Raw genomic sequence first — 14,061 nt, forward strand, 5'->3', positions numbered from 1 at the left:
ATTTGAAAGAATACAACTAAATGAGCAATTACCACATTTTAAACTTGTCCATATCATATCCATTAGGCTTAAGTATTATTAAAGTTCACATTTATCTTCCACATTTTTTGAAATTTCTCCATAAAACACTCACAATTTTTCCATGGTGTCCATGTTAACGTCTTTGCTCACATATAGCTTAAATTGACATTCATTTCAATTAGGTGAAATAAAGAGGAAACAGCCATTCATAATTCCTCAATTTTACACAGCAATCAGCAGCCTTCAAACAGTTCCCAGTTTAAGTCTGTCACATGCAGTTGATGACAGATGTGCCAAAAAATTCTCTTTTCCACATAATGGGAAAAACAATTAAATTATTCCCAATAATATACAAAAAAAGTATTTAGAAATAATTCCAACAATGTAGGTTTGATAACTTACTATGTTTCTTTCCAGTGTAAATGTGTTGCTACTACTGTGCAAGGCTTCCTAAAGTTTAATCTAATATTTTTTATACTATAGAAAACATTTGATTATAATGACACATGCTGTAATGCCTTCCAAAAGACTCACCTCAGATAGAAAATATGCTCAATAAAATAGGATTGTATGAAATTGTGCTGGTTTTGCAATATTGTATTGCATTTAATATCAAAACAGAAAGAGATGTTGCTTAAAAACTTGCAGAACATAATTTTTAAAAAATATTCCGATTTTATGTACCTGTTTGTTACTTTATTTCTTAAGATGCATTTGCCTAGTTTGCAATATATTTTTTTTTACTGAGAAAGTAGCTAATGAAGGTGCTTTCTGAGATTATTTTTTTACAAAAAACCCACTATAGTGAAAAACCAGCACGAGCCCTGGGACACCTACCAGCTCCTACTACTCTGCCTATGTTCAGCATGTCATGTCCTTGTCACACAGCATCACCTATCACAGGCAGACAACACATTGTTAATAATGTCACAATTAACTTTAAAAGTTTTCTATGCAGCTGATGAAAGAATTCAGAGACAACTTCAAGACACAGAGTTAAATGTTGAAGCTGTTTTTCCTATTTTGTTCTTCAAAGCCCTAAACTAGAAAATCCCTTGAGTGAAAAGTCAAAGAAAGGCTACCATCCCTTCTAGGGTTAAAAGATGCTTTTGTAAGATTTTTAGGTCAGATTAACCTTTTGCTCACAATAGGGCTGGTTATTGGTTTTTATTTTTTACTGTCTTTAACACAGGTAAAAAAAAAAATCAATATGAAGCGAGACAAAGGGCTCTGGAGGCCCTGGCTGCACCAGCTTTTGGTTTGGCTCATACACAATCCTACAACATGCTGAGGCTGGGAAGGATTAGCCTGCTTGTGTTGAGTAAACCGATGATACTCAATAAACAGTTTCTGTTGTAAACCCCTTAGGACGTGCAAAGCCACACTAGTTGGCATTAGACCAGATAAGCTGCCGAACCAGCTGTAATCTCATTTAGACCTGAGCTGATCCTCCTGTCCTTTCATTCCACAGGATCAAAGCAAACCACTGAGGAGGCAGCTGTATTATAGCAGCAGTGCTTGCTGGATGCGGCAAACATTTCATAAATTCCTCTCCTTGAAGCAAGCCTGTACATAATCTACCCAGAGCCAGTTCAATCAATGGATTTCTGAATTCATTAGTCTTATTATTACAGGATAACTGTTTTCTCCACATAGTGTTGTAGCTGTTGCAAGCCAACTTTGCAAAACAGCTCTTATTGCTGACCATTTCTTTGCCTTTGCATTTTTGCAGTGCCACATGAAAATGATTTAAATTACTTCAATGCAGTATTTTCTTCAAAGACTAGAAATAAAACCAATTCACGAACACACAAGCAGGAAGCCTTGAAATATAGTACACTCTTCCAAGCATAATTACTGGCTACCTGTTTGAATGCTTCCATGCGTCAGTAATAATGACCAATGTTTTCTGAGCTCAAATGATAACAGCAAAAGTAGAGATTATATCATTGTAGCAGCATAAATATAGATGCAAAAGCAGTAATTCTAAGAAAGAGATTTCTATTTGCCTTTTACTCCTTGTGTTCTCTGGAATTAAAAAGAAGAAATATTTTCGTTGTTAAAGAAATGAATAGCACAATTTAGGAAAACTGGAAAATCACATAAGCAACAAGTCTTTTTAAGCTAAGCAAAAACGAAAACCAAGGCACTGGATCAAATAAGACTAGAAGGTGCAACATTTGATTTCTGTATCACATTTGGAGTTTTCACTCCAGTTGCAATTATAGATAAAAAATATTATAGTATAACCTTAGAGCTTTAGAAGAACAGAATATGTAATTCAGAAAATGCATCAACTGATCCATTTCCCATCAGTGAACTCTGCAATATAGCACATATTCACAGATAAACAAAGTAAGATTAGATTTTTACTTACAATGGAATAAGGAAAATAGTATAAAAAATATTTCCAGTCCTTTTAATTGCTAATTATATTAATCATTAATGTAATAATTTAAGTTTTCTGAAACAGCTGCATTGTGGGGAAAAAAAGAAAATTGATGTAATAAGAATTATGCACCACAGAGCAATTTTTTTATATCATATACAAGTAACATTACTGATTCTTGGATCACTCCTTGAAGAACGAGTAGTAGCCAGAGAAAAAAGTTCAGCCTGAAAAATAGGGAAGGCCAGGTAACTGTTGCAGTTAAAGTAAAAATAGCAGTGTTTGTGACTTACTGTTATTTGCAGCCAGTATAAATATGCAGCACATCTATGCACAAACTGAAAAGTCAGGATGATCCCTCACAGAGAAATGCTCCAAGTCTACATAGCACAAGAGAAAGGTCTGTATCATCTTTGCAGGCACACCCTACCCTACACTGCAGAGGTCTATTGTACATCTGTATCTGGCTGCTCATGTTTTTATCAGAGTATAAAAAAAGTTATTGTAATAAAAAGATTCAATGAAGTAGAATAAAATCAAAGTTTAACACATACAAATGATTTTCAACAGAGATTCTAAGTATGAAACTTTTTCAAGCACTACAGCACAGATGTGCTAGAGCATGTCATAGGCAGCACGCAAAGATGAACAAACGGTATTTGCACCTATCATCTACACATGTGCAAAAAAGTCAGCACACATCTCTTCCGCAATCACTTAGAAACCATCTGATGTGCTAGTTAATGATTCCCCTCTCTCCACTTCATTCTTCAGACATAAAGGGGTCCCATTTAACATAATCACTTAATAACAGCAAAGTGATGGGTATCAGAACTCTAATTCTTCTAATATTTGCAAAATCCAGCTCTTTGTAATAATAATACCACCATGATAGCAAACTGTAAAACTGTGTAATTATACTTTAATTGTATTGTGAGGCATGCATTAATCACAAAGTTTAAGTACCAAGGATGGAATTATAATAATTCTGTAAAACAAATTTAAGCTAGCTAAGTAGGTCAGAACCACTAGCATGCAACAGGAGACCTCTGGGAATTTATCAGTTAATGGCTATTTATGTGCAAATGAGTGCCCTCCAACCCTCCCAAATCCTGTGTAGCTGAAGGGTATTTCTGTTAACCAGGAGCATGCTTAACTGCTGAGGCATAAATTAAACCATTTATTGGAATGATTTTAATTCTTCTCTCCCCCCACCCACTCTTACTACTCCCCTCCACCCTCACTAGCAGCAAAATTTACAGTATTAATTTACATGGAGATAGGACTGCTGAAGAGTTTTCAGAAATTACTCTGTTTCAAGAGAGAGCAGGAAAAAGAGAACAGGAAAAAAAAGAGCAAGAGACAACCTTTTAGTAAGAGACAGTAGCAATGCTACAGTTAATCTTCAAATCTTGGCAGGTTGAGCTATTAGAAATTCCAGAGGTTCAGTATCACAGTAGTGCAGTAGAAACACTTTCATAATGAACTTTAATGAAATTAAATTCAGTTTTTCATTCTCACAGAATCACAGAACCTTTTAGGCTGGAAAAGACCTTTAAGATCATGAAGTCCAAATATTAACCCAGCAGTGCCAAGTCCACCAGTAAACTATTTCCCCAAGTGCCACATCTCCTTTTTTTAAATAACTCCTGGGCAGCCTGTTTCAGTGCTTGACAACCCTTCCCACAAAGAACTTTTTCCTAGTATCCAATCAAAACTTTCCCTGGTACAACTTGATGCCATTTTCTTATCTCACATTCTAAATTTGGAGAAGACAATGAAGCTCAAGGGGGACTGCATCCACTGTATTTTCTGTCCTAACGTTCAGACTGTACACATATCAAAGGTTTTCTTTCAGGAAAGAAAACAACAAAAATTTCTTGGCTGCAAGAAAAGAACACCTTCAATTTTTGAGTTTGACTTGGATAAAGCTAGTCATTTTTCATGTCTTGGGAAAATAGATACCTTTACAAACTACTCAGAATCAAGATGTATTGAATTTTCACTGTGATGTAAAATGAGGATGATTTACAGACAATATAAATGATTTCTCAACACTTATAATCATAGCAGTAATTCAGTACAGCAAGGCAAGATAATGTAAGCATAACTTCAGGATTCACTTTTAGGCTTATAATTTCACATGCTTGGGGTTTCTTTTTTTTTTCCCTTAAGTGCACACATATTCTTGCAAAGACTAGGGTCTCAGGACAATAAAACATCAAAAATCTGATTATTCTAGCATCAATTAACCACAGCTCCCCGTTACCCTAAACAGGGTCACATCTCCCCAGTGCCTCATAATTATATTGTAAAATCCCTTGGTTGCCTGAATATATTCACTCTTCCTATGATGTTTGGATGATCATGGTTGTGTTACAGTTAATTATTATTTAAGAGATAATCGCAGCACATTGATATCTTTCTGATGTACTCTTTGCACCTAATACAAAAGTCCCCATAAATGTAACACACTGGACAAATACAGACAGTTTTGCCTCACCAATTCAAGCTGTTGTAGAATACCCTTTAATATAAATAGCTGTGGTGCGAAGCAGAGGAATTCCCTGTCAGCAAATCTTTAGCAGCTCTAAAATATTTTTAATTGGCAGATATGTGGAACACTTAGTCAAGTCTTTCCAAAGGCACATCTCCAATAGCGAAACAATATAGTCCTGTCCAGAAAAACAAAAGAATATCAATGAAAATACTCTGTTTTATTCTCATGGTTGACTTTTTGTAAGGAAAACAAGACTGCAAAAAGCAGTAGAAGGAAACCTCATTGTCCTGGCAAACACATCTGTACTTGCCTGTTCTTCCCCTCTCCTGCCCCTCAGTAAAGGTTGACACATCCCTGGCAGCAGGATGCTCCTGCTGTGTGCATAATGGCTGCTGTGGCTGCCTGTGCAGCCCCTGCACTGCCACAGAGAGAGCCAGGAGCTTCCTGCCTCTTAACACAGATTTGCAAGCATGCACATTAAACCAGACACTTCATACAACTCTTCTATAACAGCCAGAAATTAATGAATGAACAGAACTATCTGACCAAAAATAAGTTCACTCCTGCATTTTCAGAAGCATTAGCACATCTGCATCATTAGAGCCTGGGACAAGCCCATGGTTACCTCCCTCTTCCCTACAGTCAGGGGCTGCAGCCTGGATTATGTGTGTACCTTACAGTCATTGGCAGGGGCTCAGCACTGCCCTCAGGCTTTAATTAACCCCAATTAGAGATAAACAGGGACTTCTAATTGTGAAAGAGGGAATAGACAGCACCTTCAGCTTAATCAGACAACTATGAAAACTACAAACTGCTTTTACCTCTCTCTACTTGCTCCTCCCAGAAAAAGAAACATTAGGAAGAGGACCTCACAAGATCCTGAGATGATGCACAATGAACATGTTGCAGAGCATGCCTTCCTCTTTCCAGTTTGTTTTTAGGGAGGATATATATGGTGGCCTACTATTTTTGGCTCATTTCCCATTAAACACATTTTCACTGTCCCCGTTTTAGTGCCACTGTAAAGAAAGCTGAAGCATTTAGCCACTGGCAATTAGTGACACTTGGACTTGCTCCAAGCCAAATAAAACATGGCAATGCACATCTACATGCCCTGTATCAATGCCTAAAAAAGCATTTGCAAAGTGATTTTCTAGACAGATTTCAAGACTCAAACAAAAAAAAAAAAAACCAACACCAAAAACCCATCACCCTTTTCAGCATAGCCACTGTCCAGTATATACAGTAGAAGCCATCTTTGCACTCCCACCCCAGAAATTCCAAGAACAAGTAGGCTACAGTAGCACTAAACAGGTTCAATTCTTCTCCCTCAACAGAACACGGAAATTTTAAAAATATCTAAAAAAAGAAAATAAGTAAGTTCGGTTCCACAAGACTCTCTTGAAGCCTGCACGAGTGCTACATTTGCAATCTACTCTAAATAACCATTTTAAAATTCTGCCCAGAATTTACCAATTCTGTCTCCAGTAGCATGAAGAACAGTAGAAGACCTTTAACATTCTTTTACATACTCGCTAAGTTCAAGCATGTCTCCCCTTAACTCCTCCTAGCTGAATTCACTTCAAAACTTATACATTGCCTACTCTAGTCATTCATTTCTGTGACTCCCTCCAATTTTCAATTTACTCATAAATATTTTATAAAATGACATATCTAGAACTGCATACAGAACACTGCAGCTAAAGACAGAATAAGCAGCTCTTCTCACCTGCAGGAGTTTTATTAACACACTTTACAACAATATTTAATTATTTTTTGTCATTTCTTCCTAAAGCAGAGTCACATTAGGTCCTGCTTTGTAATATCATACAGGCTGCGTGCATAAAAAAGTCACTGTTAAAAGTTAGTTAACCAATAGATTTCAGTCGAATTTCAGATTTTCTTGTAGATACAATGGTCTTAGAAACTCACATAAATAAACATCCTGTAAACAGAGGTGAAAGCACAATTAGCAGGTTCACTTCCCACTTCTTGCAAAATATAAGGGAATACACTTCACAAACAATTCCAGTTTTCCCCCCTGCACTAGGTGGCAACTGTGCTAGTGAAGGGACAATACTGGACCTTGCAGGAATTTGTGCTGAGCAGGCAGGCAGCAAAGTCCACAAGCAAGGGCAGAAATGGTGTAAGAGCAATGGCAGCTACCTCACTTCAACCAACCCCAGGTGTGAAGATCCCCTGTTTCTCTCACCTCCCCATACACTGTGACAGTATGGCTGCAAGTCAAGCATTCCATGTTCTATTTCCATGTGCTCTTCCTGATTTCAGTACTCGGCCTTCACTATTTCCTCCTGTTGATGGCAATTTATTTCAAAATATAACAATAATTTAAAATTCTGGCTTTGTTTTCCATTTGAACAGAGAAATACCCTCTAATTTCTGGCTACATACAAACTCAAACCCTAAAATTTTTCATCTAATACAACTTGTGCTAAACAGTTCTTAATTTTCAGTGATCTGAACAAATGCCATTAAACACTGATAATACTAAGATTACACAAGTAACACTGAAGCCTTACACTACCGATGATTTTTGTGAAAATTTTCTCTTTCATTCCCAGAGTCACACCATTTTACAGAAAAAATGTTTGTTCTTTTAAGGCTGCTCTTTTCTTTTTTCTGCCTTTTTTTTTTGTTTGTTTGTTTTTGTTTTTGTTTAGGATACCCAGGAATGACTACGTTAGAAGTTGTTTATGTCCAAGAAGAAATTCAATCATAGAGCAAAAGCATCATAGGGGATGAAGAATCGAACAGCATATACCCAGAAAAACACTAAAGAGTAAACAGAAAACACAATGTATTGAGATTCATCCCTTCTCTTCACTTGGTCATTGCTTTCAAGAAAACACACTAAATTGTTTTTGCTGATTAGACAGTCCCAGAAGTTAGTCACAAGAGTTTATTCTGGTAGGTTATAGCTGTCAGTAACAGAATCTGAAACAAATTTGGAAAAAATGAAGGTGACCATTTTCTCATCACTGTAGCTATTACCCAGTTTCTGAAGTATGAGTGATGGTGGGGGGAAAAAACCCCAAAAGCTTGTTCTACTGAACCACTGAACCGAATCTTTCAAAACCGCACAAAGTACTTCAATCTGTGTTGTGCCCAGCATCCAGCAGGTGCTTTCCTTGCTTTGCATTTTCCTCCATTAAGACAAGTACGTTTATCTGTTTGGTTAGCAAAAGGAATCTCCTTGGAGTTCTTTCAGATTTTTTCTTCCACTTTAAAGGTCAACTTTCTTTAAAATACATAGGCACAAATTAATTCTCTTCTCCAGAGATATCAACTCCCATCCCAGGGGCTAGCAACGGAGAGGAGACCACAAAGGGAAATATTCTGGGTGAAGGAGAGCCGGATGCATCTGGTTCAGTGCACATAATTGACTCGTCTAAACATTTTTTGACACATCCAAGACAGGGGCTTGCCGTTGTCCTGAAGTGTACGGTTGCTATTTAATCAGCCAAATTTCTGGTTCTCTGGCGAGAGCCTGGGAGCCCCGGGCAGAGCTGGGCGCCGGGGCAGGCCGGGCCCGCGGCTGCTCCATCCTCCACAGCGCGGGCTGTCAGTAGGAGGCAGCATTGGCTCTGCCAGCAGCAGCCCCGCGCCGCAAAGTACTTGGGAGCGGGCTTCATTCTTCTGTCATTATATAAGCAAGATGACACTGTTCTCTAATCCAGCCAAAGCTGATAAGTACCATCAACCTGTCACTTCCTACATTTCAAATTCTAACACTGCAGCATCAAAGAGTTTTTACATTTCGATTTCTTTTGCTGGCAGCGGTCGGTAGCCTCTCATTCTCCCACGGTGTTCTAATGCAGCATTTGCACACCGGGGTTACTCCCAGCCTGAATAGCAGGTCATCCCCTACTCACTGAGCTCATCTGCGGCCCATGTGCTAGGCAATTTAGATCCAATCAGCCCTTATTTAGCTCAAGAGTAATGAGCAGCATAGTGACACAGACTTAAGCCTGACCCTCAGGACACTGCTCATCAAGCAGTAAAACTGTGACAAAATCATTCATCTTCCACCCGCTGGCAAGAAATAATACTCGCACTCACTGTATTACTTTTTCAAGACATAGGAAAAAAAAAAAAAGGTCCTGAATTTTCATGATGTGAGACATTAATTTGCAGAAAGCTGAATTCCCTTAAACCCCCCTGTTGCTATGAGCTCACCAGGGGGAAATAGGCCTTAGGAGACTGAAATGGAATAAAGAAAATTGCTTCAGCTTTCTGTTCATTTTAAATAAGCCTTAAATCTGACATGAGATATCCTAAAGAGAGAAGAAATATAGATCTTGTAAGGTAACGAAGAAACAATCAAAATTAAGAGATTAGAAGGCTACTTGCATATAATGATTTTATTGGCAAAAATATTTCTTTTGTTTAACATCCACAACAAAAAAAAAACCCACTCCATATGAAAAGCCATTTTCACACCTCATGTGAAGAATAAAAGGAAAACCAAGATGAAAGTTAATTTAGGGAAAATAGTTTCAGAAGTGAGACACTTCCATCAGAAAACAAATCTGTGCTTTATGTCCTTCAGGGAGCACATATTTCTCTAAACAACTGCAGGGTCCCAAGCAGCAGGCTCTCAGTACACCTGGATATGGTTTTACTCTTTTTTTTCATGGATTTACTCTTTCACAACAGAAGTCTTGTACTGTTGTCAGGTAGGCTACAGAAAGCTTATGTGGATTAATTTTTGGAAGATAAAATGGATACAATGGAACACAAAAAGTGTTTCCATCTGTAGCACAGGGGATTGAACTATGTATCTTCATGATTCATGTCTGAGTACTAGACTTGAGTGAGTTTCTTTAGCTTTGGGTATCTACCAAGACTGATTTTTTTTTTGGGCATCAACAACTGGAAGGTTTTATGATAGCTTTTAATATTTCAGTTTGCTCCAAAGTGATTCTAGAATAGAAGAGTAGAATAGAGTACTCTACTAGAAGAGAATATTCTAATAGAATAGAAGGGATGCAGAATGACCATCTAGTCCAACTGCCTAAGTAATTCAGAGATGATCAAGAGCTAAAGTAAATTATTAACGATGTTGTCCAATTGCCTCCTAAACAGGCTTAGGGTAATAACCACTTCTCTAGAAAGTTTATTCCAGTGCCCAAGCATTCTCTAAGAAATGAAATGCTTCCTAATGTCCAGTCTAAGTCATCCCTTAGTGCAGCTCTAAACCATTGCCACACATCCTGTTAGTGGAGGCCAAGAAGAAGAGCTCAGCACTTCCCTCTCCACATCCCCTTCTCAGGAATCTGTAGAGAGCAATGGGGTCATGCCTCAGCCTCCTTTTCTTCAAACCAGACAAGCCCTAAAACCTCAATCACTCCTCATAGGACAAGCCTTCCAGCCTTGTTGCCCTCCTTCTATGGCAGATGCTCTCTATTACATCCTAAACATCAACGTGAAATTAATGTTAATCAATTGTTCAACTTTCACATGCCTACCTACTGATTCAAGAAAATGGGCACTGAGAAGGGGAGGTGAAAATTCTTGCAAACCTGAATCAGTGACAGACATACACAGGAACTTTCTATATGCAAAGTATTTAGGGACACATTTCAAGTGCATGCTGATGTTTCATTTAATTTCTTTACACAGTAATACTCTAAGAGCAGAGGAGAAACAATCAAAACACACATTAGCTTTAGCTAGTCAACTTTGAAGGTCAGAATACAAGGGACAAATTTGTAAAACGTTATTTAGTCTCCAATAAAAACCTAAAAAAAGACCTCAAATCCCACAAAGTAAGAAGAAAAGAAAATTCAGTGTTAATTACCAGAACCACACCTTAAAGGCAATAACTATACCTAAGAACACACACTATTTGCTCAGAAGGTGGTAACAGATTATTTTAAAGGATTTAGACATAAGAAACCTCTCAAAATGCTGCTATATTCTAAATCTATGTTTGCTTCTCATGCATTAGAGCATTCAGAGATAAGATTTTTATTACACTCATTTAAACACCAGCTTTGTTAATGGATTACCTGAACGTCAAAAAAAACCAGTAAAAATACTTTAAAAGATAGGTCAAGTTAGCATAGCAAGGCATGCTTGGCCCCAAGCCTAGGATGTTTGTTGCAAAGTGAAAAAGGAAGGATTTATTTCCTTTTTTTCCACAGGTGAACAAAGTTCACAGCAACTTTTAGTGGTCATTCATTAAGTGTGGGAGATCTTAGAGCTAAACTAACATCTTCTGACTCTCAGTTCAGTGGCTCGGTCACAGAGCTGCCTCCTGTGCTTATCAGGACATCACAGCTGGTAGCTCTAAATATCAGGATGGGATGGGTAAAGCAAAGACTCATGATCTTCCAAACTCTTCTGAATACAGTTTTCAGAAGCTCAACATCAGAGAAAAGATTTTACAAAGACTAATACTATAACCCCTGAGGGAGAAGAAAAGAAGGAGGGTGGACATTTCTATTCTCCTCCTGAGCTTATCTACTGACTTACACAGTAACAGAGAGGGGGAGAGATGCTTCTGTTGGTCTCAAAAAAGCTTCCCACAGGCTGTTTTGATGGCAAGTAAAACTAAAAAAAAATTACAAATCCCTGTACATTTCCATGGCAAAGATATACTGGATTATCCATTCCTATTGTGGTTTCTCTCACAACCTCAAGGCTAAACACAAACAGATAGAAACATTCAGTTCTCCTGTTACCCGTGTCCCAATTATTAATGTAACTTTCTACTAGAGACAGCTTACTTGGTCAATATTGCTGTAAGAGATTATAAAATGTTCACATTGAAATTTTCAAAAATTAGCAAAAAAGTATAAATAGGCACATATGCACGAGAACAGTTTTCAAAGCAAAATTACCATTTATTATGGTATTAGGTTAGTGGTACTTCTCATTTCTCCTACAGGAATTAGTACCAAGTCTCCCTGAAACTAGGCAAAGATGTTTGGAGCACAGCAGGATATCTACTCACATTTTATAGTCCTCTAACTCTGTGCTAACACTCAACAAAACCCAAATGCCAGGATGACAATAATAAGAGAAAGCTCATGTCAAAGCAAGACGCCATTACAATACAAGACATTTTAGCATGTTTCAAACACTTCTTTTAAGTATAACATATTGCAGTGCCAGCACCTACAGCAAATTTCTCTGAGCCTTGTATCCATTTTTACAGCAAGTTCTGTCAAATCTATTTAATGTCTGTATTTTTATTAACCTAAGGCTTCTTTTTGTGCCATGAGGCACTATCAGATGACAGATAGTGCTAGAGATTTGGAGCAAATGAAGGCACACATGGGTAAACATCCTGCATTTACCTTTCAGTAAAAAAAAAAAGAAAATAAAACCAAAACAAAATAAGTATTTTAAACCATTGTTTAAAAACAGAAAAAAAATGAAAAAACTTAAGTCTGAGCTAGAAGCAGAATACGTAAACAGAGGAAGGAAGCACTTCACGTTTTGATTTAGGGGAGTTTCTTGATTATTTACTGTTTATTTTACATGCTTTTTAAAAGGAGACAGTATTAAAACACAATCTTACACTTCACAGTGAATCTTACTATGAAGATCAAATACTTGCAAGTGCCAGCAAGTAGCATTTGATTCCAATTACCCACTCACCATGTATCAAAAACCAATAAAAATGAGTTCTCCTGCCAAGACATAGTTCTATTTAAATATATGGATCCCAAAATAATCAAAATTATAACAATCAATAAAAAAGTGGTTTAAGAAACCTTATTTAAAATAGTCTAACCATAGGTAAATACAACAATCAAAAGCTACCAGTACTTTCCTAGAAGACAAGAAAAATACAAGAAAAAGCTGGAAAGGGTTATTTTAAAACTCTGTGGTGTGAATATAGTGAAGGTGGGGGTCTCTTTTCAGATGTCTTAAAAAAAAAAAGAAAGAAAGAAAACAAGCACACTTTCAGATCCTTGTATGCCAAGTTTTAGCCCAGAGCAAGTTCTTACTGCTATGTTACAAACACTTGAAAATAAAGGTTTATAATGGAAAGGCTGACAGACTCTTAACCACAGCAGCATGAATAGCTATAATTAAAGAAGAGCTTTTGGCTACACCTCACTCTGACAATAAAAGACTAGAATTTTTACAGTATCCTCAAATAAAAACAACTGGGAAACCTGGAATGAGATTCCAGCAATCCAACAAGATATGTTAAAGGGGACTGCTAAAACTATTTGACATTTTTAGCTTTAAATATTGAGGCACTTAGTTAACACAACCAAGTCAGTATTTTCATAATGTTACTTAATCAGCAATAAAGAATGCTCCTGTGAGCCATCACCTGGGGTTAGCAGAAAGTAACACATGAAGTTATTATTTCCTAACAGCCTAGAGGGAGCTGCTTATCTCTTTAATCAGTGATCTCACTTCCTACCTGTAAATTCCCTGTTGTACTGTTACAAAATTATTAAGAGTGCAGTGTACAGAAAAATTACATTTATGAAAGACCTACTATCTTGTAACAGCCTGGATTTTAAAAACAAGCATTTAACCTTTTCTGAGTTTGAAAACAGACCAGGCATAATCAGTCTGGTCAATTCAGTAACATCCTAGCATCTGGTTAGCACCAAGTCATCAATATCTTCTGAAATAAAAAAATTGGTTTAGTGTTGTTTTATTTGTATGGCAATAGAGGACTGACTGTTTTCAGTGAAAACAAAGCAGGAAAATCACTAACATTTTCCTGTTCCATACAATCGGAAGATCAAAGTCTTTCATAAGTGTTAAGAAATTTACTTCCTCTGTAGATGGGATAAACAGGCTGGTAGCAGTAACCAAATGTATAAATACAGAAACTGAAATAATTATTAAAAGCAAGGCTCATACCAATTACTATTTGAGAAGGTTGGTAATTCAAATACTTCAGCAGAAGTACTTTTTGTAAGGAAGGTACTAATACTGTCCTGTACCTTGTATGTGATGACCTGAGAAGTCTAGACTGAACTTCCATGCCCTCTTCTCTGTGTTACTAGAGGGCCACATAAGCCCCAGTCCTGGAAAGCTTAAAAATAATGCCAAGTTGTAAAATAGGCAATTTTTTCACCAGTCGGAAAATTTCTCCCTATTTCATCTTTAAAAACAACACAACAAATGCTGTGTATTAGCTAATAGCGAA

General features: G+C 37.1%; 1 protein-coding gene across 3 annotated transcripts in view; it reads right to left on the reverse strand.

The window, feature by feature from the left end:
• The window catches only part of MMS22L (MMS22 like, DNA repair protein), an 89,593-nt gene that overhangs the window by 41,219 nt on the left and 34,313 nt on the right, over positions 1-14,061 (reverse strand). The window lies entirely within an intron of this gene.

Source organism: Taeniopygia guttata, chromosome 3, assembly GCF_048771995.1.
Source record: "Taeniopygia guttata chromosome 3, bTaeGut7.mat, whole genome shotgun sequence".
NCBI lineage: Eukaryota > Metazoa > Chordata > Aves > Passeriformes > Estrildidae > Taeniopygia > Taeniopygia guttata.